General features: G+C 41.4%; 1 protein-coding gene and 1 long non-coding RNA gene across 4 annotated transcripts in view; one reads left to right on the forward strand and one right to left on the reverse strand.

The window, feature by feature from the left end:
• LOC122573576 (storkhead-box protein 2) overlaps positions 1-10,495 on the reverse strand; it is a 111,464-nt gene extending 100,969 nt beyond the window's left edge. For 2 of the 3 annotated variants that reach the window (XM_043740130.1, XM_043740126.1), the window contains exon 1: positions 9,509-10,495. The gene's annotated coding sequence lies outside the window, so the exon portion shown is untranslated. Of the gene's footprint in view, positions 1-3,104; positions 3,210-9,508 lie in introns of all 3 variants that reach the window. The other variant, XM_043740127.1, reaches the window with a different exon arrangement.
• Positions 1-25,847, forward strand: part of LOC122573587 — a 130,837-nt gene extending 104,990 nt beyond the window's left edge. Inside the window, exons 4-5 of the long non-coding RNA XR_006318784.1 lie at positions 25,168-25,396; positions 25,535-25,847. This is a non-coding gene — a long non-coding RNA (uncharacterized LOC122573587). The remainder of the gene's footprint in view (positions 1-25,167; positions 25,397-25,534) is intronic.
• Positions 25,848-26,998: the final 1,151 nt, after the last annotated feature.

Below are 26,998 nucleotides of genomic sequence, written 5' to 3' on the forward strand. Positions count from 1 at the left end.
TCAGCAACGATATTCCGTCTCCTTTCCTTTCATCTCCAATCATTGTCTCGTTTCGAAAACCACTATCGAATCCTCCATCAGGCGCAACGCAACTTTCATGTTGTCCAGTCCACCTACGACGTCACCTAGAAACCATCTCGTCACCGGTCGTTATCATATGGTTGTGTGGCGATCGATCGAGGCGGTCGAACAGGATGAAGAGACGCGACAAGCCACGTACGTTCTTACACAAGAGAGAAGAGGGAGAGAGTTCCTCGACCCATTCTCGAACGTAACGAGGCTAATGGGAGAACGATCGTCGGTCGGCTTTTCGAGCCGACGACCGGGTAATTTCTCCTACGCTCGATTCCGCGGGAAAAACAAGACCGGCTGCAGGAAGAGGAACGATCAACGTGCTTCTCGGCTACGTTCCTCTCTTCCTTCGCGACTTGTATGCACAACCGGGTAAGAGGCATTATCGGCCAGATACGGTTAAAGCAGACGCGTCGGGGAAACCTGGACGAGGTTTGAAAAGCCGGCGTACAGAAACCAGAAGGACGGCTTAGTCACACAACTCGCGTCTGGTCTCGACTGGATCAACCAGCGACATCGTGGATTTTCTAAAACGATTAGAAGTAATTGCGTTCGCGCGAGCTTCCGCTATAGTTAATGCGGTTCTAGAAAAGCAACTGGAAATCTTCTGCAAGTCGTCACGGGGCACGCAAGCACCGTTGATCACTGTTTACGTCGTATAATTTCTTTATTAATCGACTATCGAGGACGGCTAGTTATCTCGACCAGGCAACTCGCCCATGGTGTCGGTATGGTTGACACGCCCGTTAGGAACTTTTCCTGGCGCGAAGTTGCCTCTTATTAACGATCCAATGGCTACTTGGCTTTTTTGCTGCAATCGTAATTATACGCGTTAAAATGGACGTGGCATATATTAGCTTGTTGGAGAAATGAAACGCGACGGAATCGAGATACGTAGCTTTCTATCGGTCCCTTGTAATATTCTTTCGGTAGTTTTGTCGAACAATGTCGATCCTTTCGCGGTGACGATACATTGAATTCGTCGTCGCGGATAGCTTAGCGTTCAACGCTTCTGACTGCCTTCCGTTTCTCGATGGTTCAGCAGTAAAATTGGCATTCGTGGACGATAAAAGACAATTCGTATCTGGTATTCGTTTTTCTCGCGCGTATAATTAATCGTAACTTTGCTGGTAATTTAGATTAAACTGAAATCCTCGAGCACCACGACAGATCACATCCGTTAGAATAAGTAAGAAGCAGGCAACGGATGGATCTTTTTTTCACTCGAGTTCATTATTCATTTATTATTGGAGCAAGAAGCAAATTAGGATCGACGACGTCGGTCCAGTTTTAGAGTTTACATTTCGAAACTATCAGAAACGGTTCTTTTCGTGCTCCCTGATTGACAAATGTTCCTCTAGCTGCTCCCCTGAATCACTTCCAAGACACCGTGATTATTGATGTTACAGGAAGAGTAATTGACAGCAGCTTTCTGTCTGCAAATAGTGCAATCGCTTGGAAATTACATGCGAGTAGAAATCGTGTGTAGCGTGTCCCGCCCAAAAAGTAAAGAAAATGACCGATTTATTAATGTCCACGAGGTTGGGTTGGTTATTGCTCACGTTTACCGGAAACTCGACGAGTTTCTCGAAGGGATAAGTACATTTTTCTACTTTATGGCTGGGTAAAAGTAAAATAAACGAATTTATGAATTAATTTATCAATCGATTGCATTAATATTTTTCTGTAGCACGTAATAAGATAGTTTACTATGTTGAAGTTTGCGCAGAATTTAGTATGCTTCTTCAATCTTTGTTAGAAATGTTGTTTTTCATTTGTTATTTTATCTGGAAATTATATAACAAGTAATTAAAGCACGTTTATCTTCCTCGTCATACGGTCTTTGATCATTGAATTAGAACCACTTGCACTACCGCTCATAATTATTCGAATCATTTGAAAAGTTGATGTACATTGCTTGAATAATCTAAATTTAATACACGAAAATGTCTGACTAATGATACGCTGCTTATAGTAGATAGCGTTTATAGTAGAAGCGAAATAAAATACAAAAAATCCTGTAATTTACCAGCGCCATAGTATGCGTATAACGTTAGAAATGAATAATCTCTGCCATCAGAATTCATTCGTGCCTCTCGTTCCTAACGACGAAAAATATCGAAAGGTTTGAGTGATTCTCGTTAAATGATCAGACTCTTCCAAATTTTCCTATATCTATTTCCGCTTCATTTACAAAAAAAAAGACAGTTTACACAATCCAATTTACAGGAAGCTGTAGCAAATAGCAAAAGGCAGCATAACGTAGTGATACCATAGAGATTTAATAGGTTCGCTGGCAATGCTCGTTATCGAGCGCGTGGTGAAATCAAGGGCCGAATCAGCAACGCGCGGTCGAGTGGCCGAGTGCGGAAAGAACTCGGCGATCGCGATCGATCGTCGAGGATGTTCCTTAATTGGACGTCGTCGCTATGTTTCGGCACGCGGGATTTTCTAAACCGATTAGAAGTAATTGCGGCGACAGCTGCCCCGCGGGCTGGAAATGCACCATTCGCAATGTCTTTTTATCGCCGTGACGATTTATTAACGGCCATCCCGCGGATCGATCGAGAGACCAACGTCGTCGTCGGAGAAAATAACTTATCCCCGGGTAATCGACGCGATCGTTTGTCCCCTCCACGAATTCTATCAATTATCCCCCTTACTTCATCGATTACCGACCCGCGTATATCGATAAAAATTAACGCTGTCGTTCCTTCTAAACTTATCTACGTGGTAATTATTCTTCATTTGTCCGTTGGATACGTTGAAACGCTGGAACGTGGTGATTGCAGATAACGCACGGTGCGAATCGTATGGGAAATCGAATCAAAGGATGAATAGAAGAGTGACATGACGTGTGATTGTACCGGTGATCGTAGCATTTGTTCAGCAAGGTCGTTGCATGCGTCGCTTCATCAATAGTTACTATATTTATCTTCATTTGTCTGAAATCCTATTGCGAAACGACTGGGTTATTCGTGCAGAAATCATGCAGTTCGCAGAACCTGAACAGCCTTGGCTTCGATTATTACCTTCGTATGTTAGATTCCAATTTTGGAGACAAGTTGCTGCCAAGTTAGGTGCAATACGGACTTATTTTGTACGTGTTGGAAACTTGTAGCAAATTTTCCATGAATCTGAAATAATAATAAAGAATCCTCATGTAATAATAAAAAGTCGAAATAAAATTTATATGTTCTTTTGTGATGACAGTGGAATAACAAAGCCAATCGAGCCACACGAAACGCGCTTTCTTCTACAGAACAGCTGTTAATCACGTTTGGAGAAAGAACGAAACCAGAAAGGTAGCACTTATGCTTACGGCGATTGCAGGATTAAATTGATGACGCGTAACCTAATCGTAGGAATGAAAAGATTAATTCACCTATGCATCGAATATCGGATGAAATCGAAATATGTGCATAGAGGTTTTAATCTGGCAAGAAGTAACATTTGGTCGAATCCAGGTCAGACGCGGATGCCACGCGGTTTTCTTGGCAACTCGCTTTTTCCTGACAGATTTATCGCGTGTCCCATTCATAGCCGAGGAATATGGAAACGGCGAATCGTAAAGGAAAGAGAAAGAAACCCATGCATGCAGACAGGATCGTACGCCGCGACAGTGACGTCCGCGAAGAGCCTTGTTAGTCGGCATTGAACTTCCTTTCACTGTGTAATTGAATTAATTGCCGGCGATATTGCCGCGTTACTTTGCGTTTATTGTTCTCTAACATCGCCGATCTTCCATTCTGCCTTTCTCTTCTCGAACCCTTAAAATTCGTCCCTCGTTTTACCACGACCTTCGTGCCGCTGACTTTCTTGTTAGCGGGCATTAAAGTCTCTTTCACCGGCGCGACCCAACCAATTCCCCGCGATTTCAAGCTTTTCCCTGGTTTTACGTTCTACTCGCTTGCCCATGGGAATGGGCAAGAACTTCGTTACGCGTTGATTTCAATGACGTCTTCTTTTTGCCTGTTTTTATAGAGAGAAAAACGATACATTTTTTGGTGATCCATAGCGCGGAAAAATAATCAAAGAAACTCTCTGTCTGTTGCTTTCATTGGCAACATTTCTTCTAGTAATCAAATTAATCTAGTTTTGTGATTATAATTTGATTGCATTTTGGTCTCTAAGATATCGCGTATTGAAGTTTTCCTGGAAATTTCCAGGATATTTCGGTGCTCGCTTTTTATATGTAGAATAAATCTTTTCATACGGAACAGAGCATCCGCAATGTAATAAATAGCTCCATGTCGTAAGGAGTTTACGAATCGAAGAAATATATCATGACACTAATTGAAATATTCGCAAACATGCAATGGACATTCAAAAAACAGACAATATTTTAGACAGGAATATATTTGAAATAAAAAGACAACGCGCTACGTTTTTGTCAAAAATATACGTGAAACAGAAATTACTTTCCACCAATAGTATCGATGGTACATACTTGTTAAGTACTATCAGTAGTACTTGTATCTATTTATTCGTCTACTATCGTCTAGTATCCAAATTTTGGCTATAGAAACAACACAGACATCATGTTGAAATTCAATCACTTTTATTTTAATCAAAAAATTCCATCATTTTCTAACAATTCTCCCTCAATTTACCCATTACTCGTTATCATTGGTAAAAAGTGGGAAAACCGCACGGTGCAGCTTCGTAAGCGCGAAAGAAGCGACGTCGATGAACGAGGAAGGCCTATCCGAACGGAACGTTAGAGTTCGCGACAGGTTCGCAGACAGATCTCGCGTTCACGCCCGAGTTCACGCGGTTTTTGTCGTGTCGACTGAACGACAACGGGTACCACGGGAACCGGTAACCCTGGACTAACTTACTTTCAGCCGATCCAGCCGCTGAATTACAAGTAGCCTAGCGTACTCTTCGCGGATCGCCCTAAGGATCGTTGTAAACAGCGCCTAAACGGCGATCCGCGTCCAAAGCGTAAAAAGCATAAACGGCGTGCTCTCGGCGTAAACCGTAATTTTCCTCGCTACCAGCGAACAGCGCAGTCGCTTGAACAACGCTAATTTTTTACGACGTTTCATCTATTGCTAACGATCGGTGCCTGGAGAAAGAACGGCGGCTCACTTGTACAATGAAACAACTAGCCTCTTTGGATGCAAATATTACGTGGCGTGGCACGAAGAACGCCGGCTCGAATTGTCGTTAATTATCGTGTCTTCGACGGTAGCGGCATTTGTTTGAAGATTTATATGGAATTTGTATAGTAGTTTGGCGTGACACGTTTAAGATTAGAAAGTATAGTCTTTGCGTTTTTTAGCACGTTGTTAGCACGCGTGGTATCTAAATCGAGGATGTTCATGCCTTCAGGATACACTTCAGATATAGAAATTTAAATGTAAAACGTAGAAAACATTCGAAGTAAAACGTTCGTTGTTATATCTACTGGATAGAACTGTGTATTTTCAGATTAATGATTAATGATGTTTAATAATGTTTTTGTTTAATGATGTCATTCACATAGTTATGTGTGACGCAATGGTTTTGCATGAAAGATCAAGGTTGCGTGTATAAGTATAACTTAGGAATTTTACCTTTTAATTTGACAAGGCAGATAAAGTCTTGTCTGTACATAGCAGAGATGATTTTTGCAAAGTACGACAAACAATGTTTTACAGTGGCTTGCAATATGTGCTGATAATTTTAAAGAATGAGGTATTTTGAAAAAGTGATTCTTGTTTATCGACGAAGTTTTTGAATGTATGACACGATTTAATACGATTTAATAATGAATTTATAAATATGTTAAGATTATGGTCGAAATGTTTCGCTTATTTCGAGAGTAGTAGTCTTTTCACTAACACACTACTTCAAGTAGTATTGTAGATACACAATCAACGTTTCAAGTGATACAAAGACGAACGTGATAATAGAATTCAATAATATCTCGACCCAGATCTCATGTATTCGCGTGCATAGTACGCGATCCCGCAAATCCTTCGATCAAATCGTGAATACATAAATCTCATTTTCGCAAGGTTAATGTATTCTAAACGATAATATTTCTGCTTTCCCTGCACCGAGGACCATAAATCGTCTTCTTAGCCGTGAGTTCGACCAGCTGGTTTCAGCTACGTGTCGCACGTTTTGACCGTGAAACGGTGGCGTTGCGCAAACCTGGACAAACGTTACGTCACTCCCGACGTGATCTATCATTTGCATTCCTCTTCCGCCTGTTGGATGAATCGCCGATTAGGCCAAGATTACAGTATAGACAGTGTTTGGTGCTCCGTGTTGCCGGATGAAAACGGCCACGTTCTTCCTGAGTTGTTCGATCAGTGAAACATTAAGCCATCGTCTCTTCGCGAACTTGCCTCGTGAAGCAAACGACTTCTCGATTAGCTTCATCAACTCTCCGTCTGTCGAAGTTATTATCTTTAGCCCCTTTGCTTTATTGTATACCGACATTTTCTTGAAAATTTAAAGACTCCTTGCTAAACTTGTTATCGATAATTGGAAAACATTTGTAATGAGTTTTAGGCTGCTTTAACATGCAAATTTTTTAACTAATTCCTGCTTTTTCCTAGAAAAAATTTTTACAATTATCATATATTGTTTTGTTTAATTAAAAATCATTATCTATTCAAATTATAAGTATTCGACGAGCAGAATCAGAGAAATTTAAGCTGAATTCAAATCTAAATATAATTGAATTTAAACCTTAAGCCAAGTCTCACCTAATCTAATCCCGATTCAAACCTAATCTCGCTTACTGTATAAACTAAATGCTGTGACACATGGAGACTAATAGAAATAATTTGCAAACTGGAACTCTTTAATGTAAAAGCTAACATTCTTGTCGAGTATTTGCTATTAGAAAATATAGGGATCTGGAAAAAGATATAGCGAGAAATTGTTGACGTCCCAAGATAAAGTTTAATGAAGTTTCGCGTTAGCGGAACGCAGAAGAATCTCCCATGGTAATCTGGCATAATTGAATAGACGAAAAGTGGATTAGGCCACTTTCCTCTAAGAAGGGACGCAATCCAGCTTGATTATTGTCTGCGCGAATTCGAACTTAATAACGTCCCCTATTTTCTTCGTTCCCAGCGCGGCTCTCCGAAGCTAGATTACGTTTAATTACTGTTATGACGTCTGCCAACATGAAACAATGTACATAGGTTCAAAACGAAGAATTCCGCGGGGAACGCAACTTCGATCTCTCTCATCAACGTGGAAACAGAACTTTTCTATGGAAATCCTGGCTCTTTTATCGTGTGATTTTTTTTACATTGTCTCGTTCAATGCAATACACGTTTGCTAATAGCCGAACAGTTCCTGGTTTACGGTTTAAATGAAACGGAAGAAGCGTCGATGGAAAGGGTTAACCTTCGTTCGAGTAATCGAGCTGGATATCTGACGAACGATGCAGATTCAAGAGTCTCGAAACGAGAGGCGATCTCACCTCTGGCCTCGAGATCTTCCGTCACGTTGCGTCCACTCTTTTAACTATCTCATCGTGGAATTATTCCGCGGTTATACCTCGAGGTCGAGGTCGTAAGAACCCTGGGATTCGTGTAAGGAGGTCATCGACCTGCGTCGAAACGGTCTGTTTGAACAATCGGTAAACGAGAACGTGAACGAGCAAAATGATTCGTTATTCTCGTCATTGATGGGACGGTGAAGGTGTTGAGTTTCGCCTGGAGGAAACTTTTCTACTCTTGCTCGGACACGACGCGACGCACAGAGAATTCAGGTGGAATCCACCGGTTCCGAGAACGTTTATGTAGGTCACTCGGGGAATCGTTAAGTCGAACGTGTAATCGTTGACAAATGTGGTGTAAATTTTATGCGAACCTTCGATAGTCCGATTTCTATGTAATTTATCGATAACGTTAACCTTCATAGAAAATTTCGATTGATCTTTGTATGAACGTTGCCGTTTAATTAGTGCAACTATGTATATATATATTACAGTATTTCTTCTGGCAGTCTTCTTATTTTTTAGTAAAAATATTACTAAACCGCTCTGGATGTCCATCCTTGAAATATTTTTACGGAAATTCCAAATTTGTCGCGTTTATAGAAAAGTTGAATAATTCAAAATATTTTTTTTCCATGTTACAGGATTCGGTAAATTTTTGCAAATCTACAGGGCTATTGAAAGTTTACTAATAATAATTATATAGTAACAATTAACACTCACATAGTCCGAGTGACGTCATAGTGCTGAAGCTTCGAACTTACAAATACATTTATTACATAACATTCTGACTGTCTACATCGTAACTAAGAAGATTTCGATTCTCTAGATCTTCTGATATCTTGAAGCAAGTCGTATTAAGCTCGTTTGCGTGTCACGCGCTCGTCACCTAAGAAAGTTCAGTATCTTCTCAGAGATTAAGATCACGGGAATTAACATAATCGTCCGGCTTAATACGATCCTCTGAATGACTGAAGGTCTCGTTATGTGTCTCTGTTGATCATAGGACATAGCACGGAGATTCCGGTAATGTTGACTAGTCCCTCAAGTCGATTGAATCGGAGCTGCTCGCGGGACAGGGATCAGCGTGATCCTGACCGTGCTACCCGAACGATAATGGGAAGATGAAAGATCATGCCGGTAATTTTCTCTGCTTCGTAATGTACCTAGTATGACTTATTACTATCGATCCAACGACGAGCACGTTTTCCACTTTATCGTATCAATGTCGTATCCGAGGATCCTCTAACAGCTGCTTTGAAATTTTCGTCCAGCTGAAATTCCCATTCGAAACGGATCGATCGTATATTTCAACGGTCGTATACTTCCGAGAAAGTTGTCGAATTATCGAGAAAGTTAATCAGGGAGCGACGAGGTATGAAAATAATTAAAGCCTGTTTTTGCAAAAAGAGTAAAAGCGCAGGGAGAGAAGACGATACGGGACACGCATTTTAGCCCAGTTATTTGCTCAGCTGCGTCGAACGGGATAATCGACCGATCGCCATTGTTGATCCTGGCTAATTTCACCATCCCAATTTCGGAGCGGAGCTCGTTTCACGGTCGTGGACCGTCCGCGACGTACGTTCACTTTCCACGAGCTGATCACGTCGACGCAACCCCATGGTCCCACGGTCGCGCCGTCAGAACAATCACCCTTCGACGTAGCGTGTGCGTGGTAATAGGAAGATGAAGGATCACGGTGGTAATTTGCTCAGTCAACGGTCGGCGAGTTCGCGAAGATTTATCACCGGTATGTTCGATGGACAGAGAGAAAAAGACAGGACGGGAGAAAGGGAAACGATATGACGACAATGCGCGAGACAGAGAACGACGAAGGGAAAGGAAGATGCGAGACCAAGAAGAAGAGAAAGAGACAGAGAGTCCTAGAACTCGAAAACCAGTCTACACACGTCGCGACGCGCGAGAGGTCTGACCGCTCTTGACCCTCGTGCCAGGGTGCTGGAATTTATCGTTCGAAGGACTCACCTCGCCACTGATGCACACGCTGGTTGCCCGTTCGATCCAACGACGAGCGGTTGGTTCGATGCCACACGGTCCTTCGAGTTCCAACCACGAGTTCCTTGCAGTAGTCCGAAATATCCAAACGAAGGGGTGATGGGATACAGGCTCCACGAATTCTCGTTCGAGTAGCCGAACCACGACACCGGAGGAACGAGTTTTCACTTTTATTATATGGAGTCCCGCACGCGTCTCCTCTTTCTTCACCGCGTTACGTATCACAGTTTCTTCGCGACCGGTCGACCTCGTCGCGCCGCTATATATTATAGAAGACGCGACGAAGTGAACGTAAAGAGGAGGTGGAGGAGGATGAACTGGAGCAACGTCGACAACAACGACGATGATAACGACGATGATAACGACGAAGAAAGAAATGGCTTACCCAGCGAAGGGTAAGGGAATAAGAAACACTGGAGGAGCCGATCGCCGTCCGATCACGTCCAGGAAGAACCGGCCGTATTAAAGGCGAAGGAGAAAATACGAAGAGGAACAGGGCTAGAGAAATAAAGGCAGACGGGAGATTTCACGAGATCCTCTTTCGCGGCGTCCCGAGGATCTTTGTCGAGGAATCGCTCGGATCGATCCTCCTACCTCCTCTGTATTATTCCACTGAACGATCCACGGGAACGGCTTATCCAGAGGCACGGTATGTATACTTGTGTGTCGGCCGCGCGACGTATCTCTTCCGCTCAGACCTTCTCGATGAACGAAATCGGAGCCTGGAGCACGGTATCCATGTAGTATCGGTGTTGAGCGGTTGTATGGATCCACGATCAGGAGCGTCCGGCGAGCAGATCACCCGAGCGTATGACGAGCGTAGTTGTCGCGGTAGACGGGACGACAGGTGCAGCAGCTGCAGCTGGCACGGTCGTCGGCTTCATACTGAAGGGGCGCCTCGATGCCGCCGGCTCACCGATGCTACGAGAAACTGGCTCTGCCACTGGCGACGGCACTGAAAAGTCGGAGCTAGCGCAGACTCTACGCTAGTTCCACGCTTGCTCTCCGCCGCTGTTCTCCGGCTCCTTCCCCCACTCCTTTTCACATCGTTGGTCCAAGAGTGGGAATACACGGCTCGTGCAACGTACTCGTGCCTCCCCTCGACTCCTCGCCCCAGTTTTTCGCCTTCTCCACCTTCTCTTGTCGTGGACAGCCTCCCTCCCCCTACCCTCGAGGAACCTCCCTACAGCTACCCCAACAACCGCGCTTCGAACATCCCCCCTCCTCATCTCGATTCATTCCGTTGGTCGCCGTGAGTCGTGAGTCGTGAGTTCTAGGTTGCTCACGGGCACACCGAGAATCGCTGATATTCCAGCACTTCGTAGCCGGTCCTCGATGGATGTTGGGCGAGTTCCACGCGTTCCGGTAGGTCGGTGCCAGAGGAGAACCGGACCGGCAGCAAAAACGATTGCGTTTTGAGACGAGGGGAACGCTCTGGGCTCTCGCCGATGGCACGGGCGCTCAGCCTGGAAAAGCGTTTCGCGTCGTGTCCGGTAGATTCGTTGGACCCCTTCGAACATGTTCCACAGTTATCGACGATTTTTTCTTCCAGTTCGTTGTTTATAACCGTTGGCTGGGGCCACGATTGAGTTACAACCGAATAGATAAATGTCGGGTTTTTTTACTGATACAATTGCACAATCGTTTAGATATGACCCCCGATTCTTGTAATTAGGTAGGAAGCACTAGAATTTGGAACGTTCCCTTTTAGTATTATCTGTTTTGAAGAAATAAGGCGTTGGATCTCCGTGGAGATAAAACGAACGTTCTGCCTAAGAGTTCCCCGCCATGCTACACCAATAAGATTATTTTTCAGCCATTCTGGTTCGGATTAATCCAGATATCATAACTATTGTAAGATAAATCTTAAAAGTTATGATATAAGAGCTGATATCTGTAATTAAAAAATTTTAGTTACGAATAACCTTTATAAATGATTAAACGTTTTTCGATTTTCGCTGATCATTATCGACGAGGGAAATTTAATTTTGGTTACCACTGACTAGTATAAGTGATCTGAATTTTATTTTTGTTACCGATAATCATTGTCGATGGCGAAGAATTTTAATAATGGATATCAGTGTAACCAATCCCCGTTTCAAGATTTAAACTTTAAGTAGTAAACCTGTAAAAAAACCTGTAAATGAGTCTCGAAAGAATCTTCCTGCCGTCGAGATGGAAAGTGGAATATAAAAAGCTCGCAAACAGCTGCACCGAGCAGCGCGAGCCGAACGCACGGTTAGACCCCGTAAACCGACGATTTTTCTCTATGTATATGCGAGTGTTAGTTGTGTGGGTGAGATTTCTACGAGGGGAACGGTTTTGACAAGGGGAGAAGAACCCTCGTAACGTTCAGCCTGATGAACGTCGTTAAATCAAAGCTGTCCTCCGAAATTCAAGGCGTAGCACCTTTGCGAAACCTGGTCCCTCGAGTGTGTTCGTGCTCCTACCCATTATATATATCGTACTTGACGTACATACTAGCTCAATAGTATGCGACCTGTCTCGTCCTGTGACCTTTCCATAAACCATAATCCACCCCTTGATCAAGATGGCTATCACCTGTACAAACATATTAACTCACATTAGTAATAATACTAACGACCCTCCATAAAATTCAATACTTTACCTTTCTGTCAAAGGCCCTTAATTGTTACAAACATCATCCAAGTCGAAACGATCATTATTACTTATTATTATTATTATTACTCATTAAGGGAAAAAATGGGAAAAGCGGATTTTCTCATGTACAATATTCAACGGCCACTTGCACCTGCCAGCGACTGTTGATGAAGGGCGGGCAAGTCATCATTAGTTCCGTGTAAATATCGCCTTCACAGAAAACACCTTACTTGCTAGCAACCTTTCAACAGAAGGGATAGCAACAGAATACATCTCAACTTGTTAGTCATTCTACATCTTATATTCTTCGAGGGAAAGTTGTTGGAAATAGCGGGTATATTTAAGCTGTTAAATCAATGTTATAATTATTCAACCACCCCTATTATCTTAATCGAAATAGGGGATTGGCTGATTCGTGACGTCGGTCATCGTATCGTAACGAGAATTTACGACTCTCGTTGGCGCGTTATGCTGTGAAAGCGTCTCCCCGCGAAGCGATCGAATACAGTCATTTGTTTATTTTTGATGGAATCGAGTTTAGTTGGAGAAATACAGTTGGAAAGATTCAGCATGATTTTATGCTTCATTAGATCTGACGTAGAACTAGACCGCGAATGTTCACGCAAATTCATATTTTTATAAACATACAATGGTTACATACCCTTATTTTCTAACGAAGAATTCCTTTATCAGGTTTTAAATACATTTCATTTTCATAATATCAGATTTTTGTAATTATACGAAAGCATTATTAAATAATGTAAAATTTAATATACTGAGGTGGAATTAATCATTATGATTAAATACTATAACAAATACAATGGCAAATACCTTTTGTAACTACAGTAAATTAAAAAGGAAAGACACCATTGAAATGGACTCTTAGTGTTCGTGTACTTATGAGCAGCAGTGTACGCTTGAAGTCGAACGACGAGGCTCGGTGGAACGTGGTCCCTCGTGCTACGACGCGAAAATACAGCGATTGCGAAACAACGGAGACATTTCTGCCGGTCTATAAATTCGAACTAGCGTCGCCGACGCGGGAATAATAATGTCACTGATAAAATACCAAACACTAGAGCGTGGAGTAACCGTACTTCATTCAAGGCATTACCGTCTGGCGAAGGTATTCGCCAAGAGAGAGAAAGCTACAGGACGAAGAGGACGAGGAGGACGAATGGGAGTGACAAGGAAAATGGGTGGAGCAGTCGGTGCAGACGGAAAAAGAGGTTCGATCCAAGAAAGAAGAAAGAAGAGAGAAAGATACGAGAAGAAAGGACAAGACAGAAAAGGAGATCTTTCAGAGTAGAACAAAATGATCCCAGCGTGGTCGGAGGAATTTATAACTTTTCCACTTTTGCCGATATCGAGTCGCTCTTGGTTGCTTGGGTTATCGCCACAAAGTTGCACTTGTTTTCTTACATTTATCGGGTGTAAAGATCGAAAATGTCTTGCGTCGTTGGCAATCTCACGACTCGTCGAATATTTGCCGGTTACCGAGTCTCGTGTCTAAACACGAGTCGGAAGGCGACACAGAGTTAAAACAAAACGCGAAAAAAGCACACAGCGAGCCTCCGCCTGTGCCACGAACGACTTTCCTTCAAATCGCCGGGACGTTTTATGTGCCGACGCTTGACATTTACAGTGAAATCTCGGCCGTAGCCGGTCGCCTACCATTTGCCTCAATGACATCTCGGGGATCTACGGTTTCTGCCGTCGCCAGAACCTGTTTCGAACCCGTGTTCCTGCTTTGGCCCGCTACGAATCCGCGAGCGACCGTGTCCGTCCGCGAATCGCCACACCACCGGCTCTATCCAACGTCGGTGTCCACGTAGCTCGGAGAAGTTTGCTCTCTTGCTTCTTACCTCTCTCGCGATTTAATCGGCCCTGTCGTGTTTTCAACGGTTACATTTCGAGGCACTTCTCGGACCGATAGCGGCGCAAGGACATTCTTCTAGACACCACCGCAACGGTATCTGGCGCCTTCTATCGCGATGAAAGTTTGTCGACTTTGATTACGATTTTAGTAAAATTTGAATTTTGTCTGTGTCATGAAACGACGATTCCGTTTAATTCGTACTAACGTGTAACAGTTGATTTATAGTTTTTTATATATCAATATATGAAATTGGATAGCGGATGGTTATTAATACATGGCAGATTGAAAAATGTATGATTTAACAGTGGAAGTACAGTAAAGCTTTTAATAATAATAATATTCAAACAGAGTCCAGGGAAATCGTTAATTTGTTTCAATATTTATGAATCCTCTGTATGTTTGGTTGGAATTTGAATTACTGTTATTTTTTAACGTAGTCCCCTTTGATTTTGATGAACTTTATCTGAGCAATGGTTCAGTGTTCTTACGTTATCTAGGAAACTGGTTTCTCGAACTTTTTCAGAATAGCTTTGTTTACCATAGGTATCAGTCGATTATGCGATGAAAATCGCTGACCGCCAGAAAACTTTGAGCAGCGTTTAAAACCGCACGGTATTTTCTGCCGTTTGGCTGGCACGCGAGCGTGACTCAATGCGTTTCATTGCGCCACTAAAACAGAAGCTGCGTGCGCGTCGTGCATTTTAATTCGCCGAGATTAATATGTGAACCACTCGACTTCCTGCCTACAGACGAATCGTAATGCGCTGTAAACCGGAAACGATGCTGAGGATAATTGCACAGGTAAAACGAGAAGGATACAGTTTCGCGGTATTGCCGTCGATCGGCTTAACACACATTTATAACATTGCGATCTTCTGTTACGTGTATGGTACTTAAAGGCTTAGCGGAAAGATCGATGGTTTGATGCGGCAACAAGTTTGTTATATTACCAAGGTTGAACATTTTGGATCTCCTTTTTCGGATCTTTAGATTCCAGAAGTACCAGATCTTTGATTTTTTTCACTTTGTGGCCTTTGGAAACTTCAAGTTACGATAATTTGGAACTTTTTATCTTTGTACCTCTAACATTTCGTCCTTTCCATCCTTCAACGCTTAGGACGTTAAATTTAGATATTAGATCCTTAGATTTTTCAATTTTAAGTCTTCTTTCCAAGCTTCAGTCCTTGATCTTCGACCTTCGAATTATCGATCTCTGGAATCTTCAACCTTTTGGTACTCAGCCAATGTTATTCAAATATTTTTAAGCTTAGACCATTTAAATCATTGCCGTGAATCATTGGAGCATTGTACGATTCACAAAAGATCACAAAGAATAATAATCAATGGAGAACGTATCATAACCGTATTTTTCCTCGACACGCGTATAGATCTCTTATTCGGACTGTTTGTTCTCGGAGTTTCTCCGCAGAAGCCTTTCCACGGATTCTGTAAACACTGCCATGGAACGTCAACAAATTTTCCTCGCCTTGTGATATCGGCCCATACAGATCGTTTGTTTGCCGTTGAAAAATTTGGGAGGCGATGGCGACAGCTGAACAAACACGAGCGCCCTATTAATCGACGATACCTCGACAGGGAAACGCGAACGGCGAGCCGCTTTCAAATATTTGAGGAATCTGTTGCGATACGACTGACTCCGGTAAATAATACATTATACGCTATAATTAAACATTGTTTCAAAAACACGTGAAAAATGGGGCGCAGTGCTCCACTATTCCCCATATTATGCCTATCAACTTATTTATCCAACGTTATTAATCAATCGCGAACCATCAAAGTCAAAGAACCTACAGACGTACTTTGTCACAAAATTATTGGTATTCACATAACGATACAATTATCATTAACACTTTGACTGTCACGTTAGTCATATATGACCGGCCACAGTTTCTCCTGTGACACCACGGTGGTCATTGGTGTCTGGAGCGCTTGAACTTCTTACAATTGTAAAAAATTGTATGAAAATTGACAATTTGGGCATTTTGAATATAATCGACAAATAGAAGATACTTTGAAATAAAAAGTGCCCCATTGAACAATTAAACATCTTTATTAGAATAAAAAAAAAAATAAGAACAAATCTTGCATCTAACGGTGCACTGTGTTTGCATCCATATCTTTGAAGGATAACCTACGAATATTATTATAAACACACCTCAGAAAATAATCGTAAATGCTGCTTTATAATCATATAATTGAAGTTAGAAGTGTGCACATACCTTGTCATTATATATAGAATGAGCAAATACTGTTTACTAATATCTACTACACGTTTCAACAATATATTCTGGACGTTTTGCTTACGATGAAATTTCGAATGCGAATGATTTGTTGAAATAAACGAAGCCTTGTTATAATATGTCGCTATTAACTGTTACCAAGGCGCCACGGTGGTCAGCCGTGATTACTAATAAGATAAACGGTCCATTGGGAAAGAATGTTGTCTTGCATCATCAATTTATTATTATTTTGCCATTATATGCTTTGAATAATAAAAATACTCCCGTGACGTCCTGAGCGAAACATGTGATTTCGGCGTGGCAGTCAAAGTGTTAACATTTGCACATCCGGTGGCAGGAACGTATTATCAAGCCAAATGCTAGTGCCCAGTGAGGTCACGTTGGTGTCACGCGTATGTTGACCCTTTACGTAAAGTTTACGAACTTAAAATTTTTTACCAAAATGACGCCGGCTATTGGTTAAAGTTGCTAGAAAATTCATGCTGACAGCAAGATGTAAATATATTTTTAAAGCAGTTTGAAAAAATTGAAACATTTAACTCACCAAAAATCTTGGTATAATATTACGTTAAAAAAGACTTTAATTTTTTCTACGTCAATTGCAGAGCAATATTCAATTACTAAAGAATTGTATTAACGAAATCAATTAGCAAACAAAAATTATATTTACACGATACTTCATCAACCCGCTATGTAACAATGTCCATGAATTAAAATAAAAGAGAATCGAGAAAACCTAGAAACCGCGCTCTTACTGTCTGATGCGTATCGATTTAAATTCCCGCGATCACGATTTCACACAGTTTCCCTTGTTCGCCATATTGGAACACCCGCGCTCGTTTCATTTGCCGTTTAATTGCAACTCTCTCGCCTCCTGTTTCGATCCTACGTCAAAATAGAAATCACCAGGAACACGTGGCGTACACTTTTTCCTGTGTGACTGTTTTCGCGATGTCGATTGTCATGCGGTGGATTCCAGAAAAAGGGACGTGAAAACAAGACCATATTCGAGTGAAACGACGTATAATTCTGCGGGGAACCTTTTCCAAACTCCTTTAACGCGACTTTACAGGAAATTCCACGTGGAATGCCCCGTAAACATGGAAAATCTCATTTCTTCGTCTCGACCAAGCCGACGTTATACACGACTATATTACGTATGCGGCCCTGTTTTCTTCTGAAATAGCCAGGCTTGTCGGAAAAAATTAGCATAAACGCCGGGAACGCGTAACGTTGTTATGCCTGTGTAGGACAGTGGGAAAACACTAGTATACATCCTCGTGCCTCTGACTAACGTTCCTGTAACCGTTGTTACGGTATTCGTATGCTGAAGTTAACGTGCTGAAGTTAAATAATAGATGTCTATTTTTGTTATTCCGATAAAAGTGCAGCTTATCAGATCGCAATTAACTGCAAGGTTATTCGCACTTAATTAAAATTACATACACTAGCAGAAGGTTAAAAATCAGTACTTGCTTGCGTGTTTAAATATTGGTAGCTTTTGTTTCGGAAATTTCATAAACAGTTTTTTACTTATCGGAATTTATTACTATTATCAATTATAACTGTTTTTGAATTATAACACTCCTTCGTACTATTTATCTTTCAAACATTCTTTCATTCGCCACTGTATGTACTCACGTCTGGGAATTCCATATTCACAGTACGTGCATTCTTTAATGAAAATCTATATTCGAATAATTATAATCAACCTGCGATGATAACATCTTACGCACTATCCAATCATTATATACGTGGCGATAAATATACATTTGACGCATCCTTTCATACGCGAATTACACTTCAATCGCGTTCGTTACCAACTTGTCGAGATACAGCTACTTCCCTCGCGCTTCTCGTCTAATAATTATTTTAATATTCCTGCCTAGAGCGAGTGTTTTAGCTGCTTCGGTTTCGTTAAACATAGCCGATATCGTTGCCTACGAAGTGCCAAGTGATTTTATCCTCGCCTCTCTAAATGATCTCCCCCTTATTTCCCTACGCATGATCGAACGCCCCTCCCCTCTTCCTCTTCCATCGGTAAATGGTTTATTAAACGCGATGCTGTATTATTATAATAATTATGCAAATATTCCAGTTAGCCTTGCAGGGGAGCTGTAGGGGCTACGGCGAGACCTTGTATTACCATCTGGTTAAGAAAGCTGTCGTCTCCTCTCTTCGTGCGTTTGCGTCGATAATTAAACTAGCGTGCAAGCTCGCGACGCAACGTTGAAAATGGAAATTTATCCGCTCGTCACATTCAGACGCGCTAATTCCTCCTCCGGCTTTTGCCATCGTAACATTAATCACCGGTTGCTAAAACCATTATTTCCACCCTATACACGAGTGTGTACATACAGGTAAACTGTATTTCTTCGCCTACCGATTTATCAATTATTTTACTATTTCCTCTGGTTGTATCAGTCATGTTAGGATATCACGGATGGGACGTCGTTGGATATTCGGTTGACGTTACTACGTGCATTGATTTGCACGCCTTGAGGGAATATACGTAGGTTCGGTTCTTAATAAAATCGGAGTAACGAAGAAGCGATTTCAGGGCCAGACTTTGATAATGTAACAAAATAGAATAATTGCTTATGCAGATATCTGCAAATTTTTGTAGGATATACGTGTTAATAATTAGAGCAGAGAAAGCTTCGATAAGATATATACCTCTTCAAGGCTTTCGTCAGAGTTAAAGAAGTGAACGCCAGTTTCTTGCGTCGCAGTCGCAAAACGGTTGATCCATCTGGCTTATGACGCAGTACCGAAGAAGGTCAAATTTATGGCGCCTTCGAGTATTTATCACTTTCTCTTCTTGATAATGAGTTTCGTGGCACTAACAGATACTGGACGTCTTGAATTATTCTAAATAATCGAATCGTTGTGTTCTTTGACGTGCGTCTTGCCAAATGAATTTAGAAAATGACACTAACTAACATGGTAGAAATTATGGAATCGAAGTTCTAAAACCAAAGAGTTCCTTTGTTTAAAGCGTTCCTGGTAAGTTAAAAAGAACTTTCTGTAAATTATTCCCGAGTTAATCGATCGGAATTACAACTTTGATTTAAAGACACCAAATTCCAACCGTCATTGAGAACCGTAAAAAAGATCGTCGTTTAATTAGCTCAACGTATCTATTAGGTTGTCCGAAAAGTTTCTTTCGTTTAATAAGGTGATAATAGATGAACAACAATTTTTGTTTTATATTATTTTATTGAATTAGGTATGATCCATTCCGTCCTATTTCTATTATTATGTTCGTGCATAATTCAATAAACTAATATAAAACAAAAAATATTGTGTGTCTATTATTTCCTTGCAAAACGAAAGAAACTTTTCGGTCAACCTAATATATAACAATGTATCGCAAGATATTTATATAAGAACGTGGATAATTTTTGTTTGCCTTTTAATTCGTACGTGTCTCGATCGTATACTCGCTAACCGCGAGACAATGCCATCCTGCAAACGCCTGCACGATCGTCTCGTGGAGTACGTGTTACCCCTGCCCGATCACAGCGTCATTCCTCGAGCATTTGCGTTCCAATGGCATCGATGGAATCTTCAAACGCGCTCCTAATACACGGATACGTAAAGTGGCCGGCGTTGTTATGGGGTCAAACGAGATACCGTTGCCTCTGTTAACTTAACCCGAGTCTCTTGCGCAAACTGCGGCGTATTTGAACGGCAGCCTCCTGCGCTTTCCTAATAGGATATTTTTTCCATTTCATCTGGGACAGACCGGCGACGCTCGTGGCCAGATTGCTTTCTATCTTGATACAGTCGGCCACTTATCACCGACTTATGCACAGAGGTCGAGCGATCGCACGAAACGAGGCCTATATGCATCTATGTCTCTCGTGCCTCGTGTAGTTCTTACTTCTAGCGACTATGTATCGCGAGACGACGCGACGTGATGGCTTTGTTCAAATTTCCTTGTGAAATGTCTCTAAACGATGTTCGATCGATAGAATAGAGATAGATATGAAACTGCTTGAAAATGTTTTATCGTTTTTGGAGAAAGCGTTAAACATTAACATAAGCGCTGTCTCTTTGATTTAATTGTTTACTCGCGAACAACTCCATTTCGCAGTGGTTAAAGCAAGCTAATAAACAGGAAAGGCTGAAATACAGATTGCTGCGTACCGCATTTTGTTAGTGGAAATTATTCCAACGCGAAATATTCGTAGCGCTAACAAAAGTTTTGCATTTCAGCGAACGAATGCAAAAAATTCACTATCATCGCGGATATTTTATTCTTCATGTGTATAAAATTACGCTCGCGTAAATATTTGTATCGGGCAGGAAATTTGAAGTGGCGTTTTGCGATCTCACAGATCCATGTTACTAATGACGCAGCACGCCTAAGTGTACGATATCATTATTGGGAATATAATTAAGTTTCAAATAACGCCGCATTAAAATCGCATCAACATTACATACAGAGTTCTCTTATATTAAACCGAAGTATTTTTCGGTTCTCGTTTCACGGTTTTTCAAGGGAAAGAATATTTCGGAAGTTTTGACGCAGTAAAAAACACGACTAAAATTATTCTCGACCTAGTAACCCAGCGAAGCGGCTAATCTCCTTCACGAACGGTATCACAGCGTTTCCGTGAAAATGAAAACGTCTTGTAGATGCAGCGACTCGTTTGCAAGTTTCCTTAATTAAATTGAGGTAAATGGACCAGCGTCGATGTGTTGGCAGCTGTTCGAAACCGCAGAAGAAGGTTCCGGTACGCTGATGTCGACAGTGTAATACGTATACACCATTATTTAAAAGTAGAGCCTCAAAAGTCTGAAAATCAAATAAGGCACAGTAGGAAACTTTCACGCGGAGAATGGGATACTGCTTCCGTAGGGAGAATCCTATTTTCCATTACGATTATCACCACGTTCAACGGACATTTGTTAAACGTCAAACTGGCACGGCTTCAGCGTTAGCAAAGCGACAAGAAGCGAACGCTAAGAGGAGAGGCTCGATCAATTAACAATGAAAAGGAGTGCGGCGAGTGGAAAGGCGCGCGAGCCTCGTGCGAACGCGCGCGGATTTCACAATAACTTGTCAACGTAAGCGAGCGTATTAGACGCAGAGTTCTGAATCGATCGTCGTATCTTGCGCAACCGACGGATTGTTTGATACACGCAACGTGTGTGCATAGATCCGGTCAGCACACGTTGCGTTCATTCGATCGGAGTGCGTTGACTTGGCCCCAGGCTCGTGTCTCCACGCTCGAGCGAGCTTCCCACCTCGTTTCTCGCTTTTTCTGCGCGTTCAGTTTTCGGCCGTGGTTTCAATCGCCTCGTGAATTTCCTTGCATCTCGAGTACACCAAAATTCCATTTATCTGATTCCGTCGAGCCCGTAAAGGGAGAACTCGCAAATGGTGAATTTTTTGAAATTTAATTCAAGGGCAGTGTCGGCAATTACACCACGGAGATAACACTGTGCGCGTACGATTTATTATCAGAGGTCGATAGTGCTCCGGTGTAATGGAAGAGACGACTATATTTGTATACGTTGGTATAGCTACAGCGATTGTGCTGAACTTTCGAATGACGATGGGAATTTTCGTTGACGTAGCGATTTTTGACACATGCGAATTTTACGCGCCAAGATAACGACTGATGGATGTGCAGATGTGTACGGGTGATAGGGTGGTTCGTGAGACGCCAGTCTATTCATTATATTTCCTACCACGCTTTGGTTTTTACTTTTGCTTGGTGAAGTTTATACGTTAAGGATAGGGCATCGAATGGCAGACTGAATTCCTGATTTATTAGTTATGTATTCACATTGTACGCCTTTATTCATGAGCAGAATTTTCTACCTGTACTATCAAGATATTTTGCAGCACAACTTTTTCCTTGGAGATGTTACATACAAAAATGCCAATTCATTTCGACCGAGAAAGAATATGAAGCTTAACAAATTATGTTAGTTGCGTTTGCCTTATATGATAAGCAAGCAATTCGTACAAATATTTTGATATTAAGAAATAGGTAAAGCAGTTCATGAATGAAATGAAAAGTATCTATAATTTCATTTCGACGAAAGTAACATTGTGCTTATAATTCTAAACGTTTAACCATCTATCGATTGTGGGAACGTGCGAGTTAGGGAACAGAAAAATTCCTGTGAAATGTGTTACCTCTTCTAAACATTTCTCTAAAATCTCTAAAAATACCGTCTACGTATATATTTTGAGGAAGTTTGCACAAAGCGAATATGACGTAAACGTTAGTTTCTTCGAAAGACATTTAAACTCGTTTCCACCGGAACAAGTATGCGTAGAAACAACAAAACACCGTTTTACAAACGACTAACCCGTTTCATTCTAGAAATGAAACGGACTCGTATGCAAATTCAACGCGATTGAATATTCTCTGTGCACGCACACGTACAGAAAATCAAGAAAAGAAGAAGCTGAACGTTGCAATCGCCGTGTTAAACAGGTAATTAATTGTTGTTAATAACGTGACCAGTTGCATAGTGGATGCACACAGCGCCCGTTAGACGCGATAAAGAGTGTAAATCAAACGTTGCATTCCGGTGTTGCGATTTCTTGTCCATTTTTTTAGGATTAACCGTGAACTCAGTGCCACGAGTTCGGTTGAAAGCGGCGGACATTTACGTAATATACGACTCGGGTTGCTGTAACAGTTCTACTGAATAATCGAGTAACAGTGTCGCTGTTACGTCTGACGGAATTAATGAGTCCTTGATACCATGACGATTTCGTGGGAAGAGAATCTTACACGGTTCATAGAACGTGCAATTTGCAAAGATCCCTAGCTTTGATTTTTTATTGAGAAAATATATATTGCACTTGTCAAGAAGAATACCTGTTCGTTCCTTAATTCTGCTCTTACTATAAAAACGTATCCAATATCAGGGGTAAATACTTAATTGCACATTGTTTTTCCTGGTATGTGAACTTCTCAGTGGTTACATCGATCAATTCCATGTTGTAGGAAGTTTCCAAATTCGTTATCTAGGTATATAAATAATATTAAATATTTGAAAAATAAAGAATGTATATTCATGGATTCATTTACCATAAGGAAGTAGCATAGATAACTGCAAATTCTATCTGCTCTCTTCTACGTCTTACAAATAACTTTTACAAATTCTTAGATCGTTGTTCTGCATAAATACAAGATTTGGCTCGATTCTTTTTCTCCCTTGATAATTTGGATCTCAATCGATCGGTCGGATCAATTATCATTCTTTGTTCTAACACTTACGAATAGTGGATATATCATAATTTGCCTTAATCCTGTTGCAGTCCTCGACAAACAGAAGGATTTTTAATGTTCTAAGAAAACACCTAAAGAAACTTCTAATGGCCCGAAACTGAGCCAAGAAACATAGCAGGGTCGGATTGGTTCGTAGCGAATCTTAACGGTTCCTAAACGTTTCTAACGATTTCTTAACAACGACCTCGAGTATATAATTCCGCGTTAGAGCCGATGTCAAGCGATTCTCAATCATCCTCGATCTCTTCTCGACCGAACCGTTCGGTGAGGACGGTTCGGCGAGATCGGTACAACAATAATGACGTCCGTGGCAGGCGGTCATTAGCTACGATCGTTGTAACGATTTCCACGCTTTCGTTAATTTTCGAGCAGAGCCGAGCAGCAACGGGTAAAAAAACGTTAGGCGATCGCTCTGGCGAGAAAGTCCATTGGATACAAGGAAAGAAGTTGTGACGGAAAGACGAGCAGGTCAAGTTCTCTGCGTGCGTTGGCTCGAAACCAGACCGGCTGAATCACGACACTCCATTTATGGATGATGCGCGGATTGACGTTTAAAATTAATATCGGCCGTCGCTCGAACGTCACAACAATTTCGCCCGTAAGAAGAAAGTCGAGCGGCCGTTGCGCGACGCCCAGGATCCTCTCTACGATTAGTAACGCTGTAATTATTCCGCGGGGCCATGCCTAACGTAAGAGCGAGATCTCGTCGGTTTCCTCGCAAGTGTCCTTCCTTTTCCTCTGGAAAGTTTCCAGAAACGAGTAGACGAGGAAATATTCAAATTGAAATTTTGTTCAAATCGATAGAAACGTGCACGAAACGTCGAAACATAGCGCAACGTATCTACTATCAAAAAAAAAGAGCTACCTGAATTCCTCCTCAAAACGGAAATTTAGTCCCTTGAATGCCCCTAAAAAACATCCTGATAGAACGTATGAATAATCGACAGAATTATGGGAGGCTGGAGTGCAGAAATTATCGGATTCCAATTATTATTGGAAATGTGTACTTCTAAATTGGCATGAAATTATCGAATGATCTAATACCTATTTACATGTATAGGTATTGTAGAAGTAATTACTTGAAGAAAAATTCTACATCTTTACTTATGTATATCCGTGACCTGGAAACCGCAATTACGAAAAAAAATAGAATTTAGCGAAACAAAAATATTCTAAATAAGGAGGGGCCCATATTATTGTGCCCTTGAATATAAATTATGTTTTGGTCTAGGAACAAAGGAACTAATAAATAGGTTTCTATTTATGTCCCTTGTAGTCTTTCGCTAGAGCTGCAACTTACTTTTGGTAATCTCCTTTTGCTATAAATATATGAACGTGCTCTCTATCGATTTTATTGTATTGTAACACTGAGAATAAGGGTCCAGATCAGCGTACACATATATGTTATACTTATGGTTGTATTTTAATTATAGTTATGCCTTTATTGATTTATTCAACCACTCCTCTTCCTATCAGTCAACCTGTACAGGTATAAATATTAAAATTTTTTCATTTACATTTTTCTCACACAATTCGAAGTTACTTTGCTATTGATTTACGACCGACTTACAGATCAAAGAACATTCTTCATACTTTTCCCAGCAATGCAGGATAGTAAATGTAGAAAATGGAAAATGGGAATAGAGTGGCAATCAAACAGCGATATGCGGTAAGAAGAATCGTTCCCAAAAAGGCGGGTGACCGTTAAGGTCCGCGACCTCTGGAATGAACCTTCGACTCGAATCATGGATATTCGTACGGAGCTTTTGTGACAGTACCGCCGCCAGTATTCGTGACTGTTTTAACGACACCTTAACCAGAGGACAAAAAGGTAGGCCTTGGTTTAAATAACAGTTATTAAGACGCGCATTAACCGTTCTGCAGAACTGTAAACTTACTTAACAGCTTTATCGATTATCTTTCGCATTTCATTTCGTATCTATCGCTCTCGAATCCACTGTTTTTACAGTTGTCCAACAAGCGTACAACGAATCGCATTCAACGCCATCCACACGCCACACGCAAAGTTCAAAGAAACTCGCAACATCATGTACCACTTCAAAGTAATGTGTTAAAAGCGGCAAAAAGCGTGATCGCTCGAACCGTTAAGCGAAAAATGGTACAGCACGAGTTCTACGTTTTATAAATGACATAGTTTTATTTTTTTATTATCATATTCCTCGTATACACGATCATACATAAGTATTTAGGCACTTGCAAATTAATATCTAGCAAAAACATATAGCAAATGTATTGTAAAGCAATTAAGTTAGAAAAATACATAGAATGTATAGTAATAAGCAAATGTACATAAAATGTCGTAGAGTAGTCTCTATGATATCGAATAAATGAAATAATTTTTCCTCTAGGATACCATCTGTTCAATTACATTCATAAAAACACGGATGACAAGGATATTAATCTTTTGACCGAATTGCACCAAGTCTTCGAATGCCTGTGGACAATAGCGCACGTGCAATTAACATGTCGTTTTTATCGATTAGTTGGGAAGATGATTCGGTGTAACGATTCTTTTAAAACGCGATTTAGCGTAACGGATATGCTAGCTGGAAACTGGTTTTCATTTTTCGCAGGAATTGCTATTGATGCGAATTAAAGGCCGTTATCGACGGTGGACGGTGAAGTGTGACGAAACAGCGTGAAAAAACGGACGCGTGGCGGTCGATCAGCTAATTGGCCGGCCTGGAGCGTAAGAACGCTGCCGATATTTACGCAAACGACTCCATTTTTGGCGATCGATTATTATCAACGGCCGCGTATAAATCGCGAAACGTCGCGTTCGGTTACTCTCGTCATACTTTAACGTCCGCTTAGGAAACTTTCGACTCGTTGTATCCATACGCCAACAACGTTACCGAGGTGTCAATTCGCTGGAAAATGAAAGAATCACTCAACGACATCGAGCGTTACTGGTGGGTTCTTTTTCGGTTCTACGTTTGGCCGTATTAAAGCAGAGAGAGAGAGAGAGAGAGAGAGAAAGAGAAAAGAGGGAGAGAGAGCGAGAGATAGAGAAACCGGTCGAAAAGGTTCCGGCCTTAAATTATCCGGCTTATTGCCTGGAATTTGTTAGTCGTCGTTTTTACCCATTATCTCTCTGTCCGTTGCACGCATGAGCACGATCGATCCGTGGTTGCGTTCGTGGCAGATAACGAATAAATTATGTAGCGAATGGACCAGAGCGGAAACATTTTTCTCCGATTTCCATCCGAGACATGTAAGCGATCATTGTCGTTGAAAACATCGTGCTATTTCTGTTACGAGCGGCCCGCTATGCAGTGGTAAACTTACACACGAGGCAGTTTTTAAATCGACCAGGATTATTGGTCTATAATTAACTTCGCAAGCATCGGTTTCGAAAAACGAGGCAACCTATGTACGAACCAGTTTTGTCTCTATTATCGTCACGGTTAAC

This window comes from Bombus pyrosoma, linkage group LG12 (assembly GCF_014825855.1).
Source record: "Bombus pyrosoma isolate SC7728 linkage group LG12, ASM1482585v1, whole genome shotgun sequence".
NCBI lineage: Eukaryota > Metazoa > Arthropoda > Insecta > Hymenoptera > Apidae > Bombus > Bombus pyrosoma.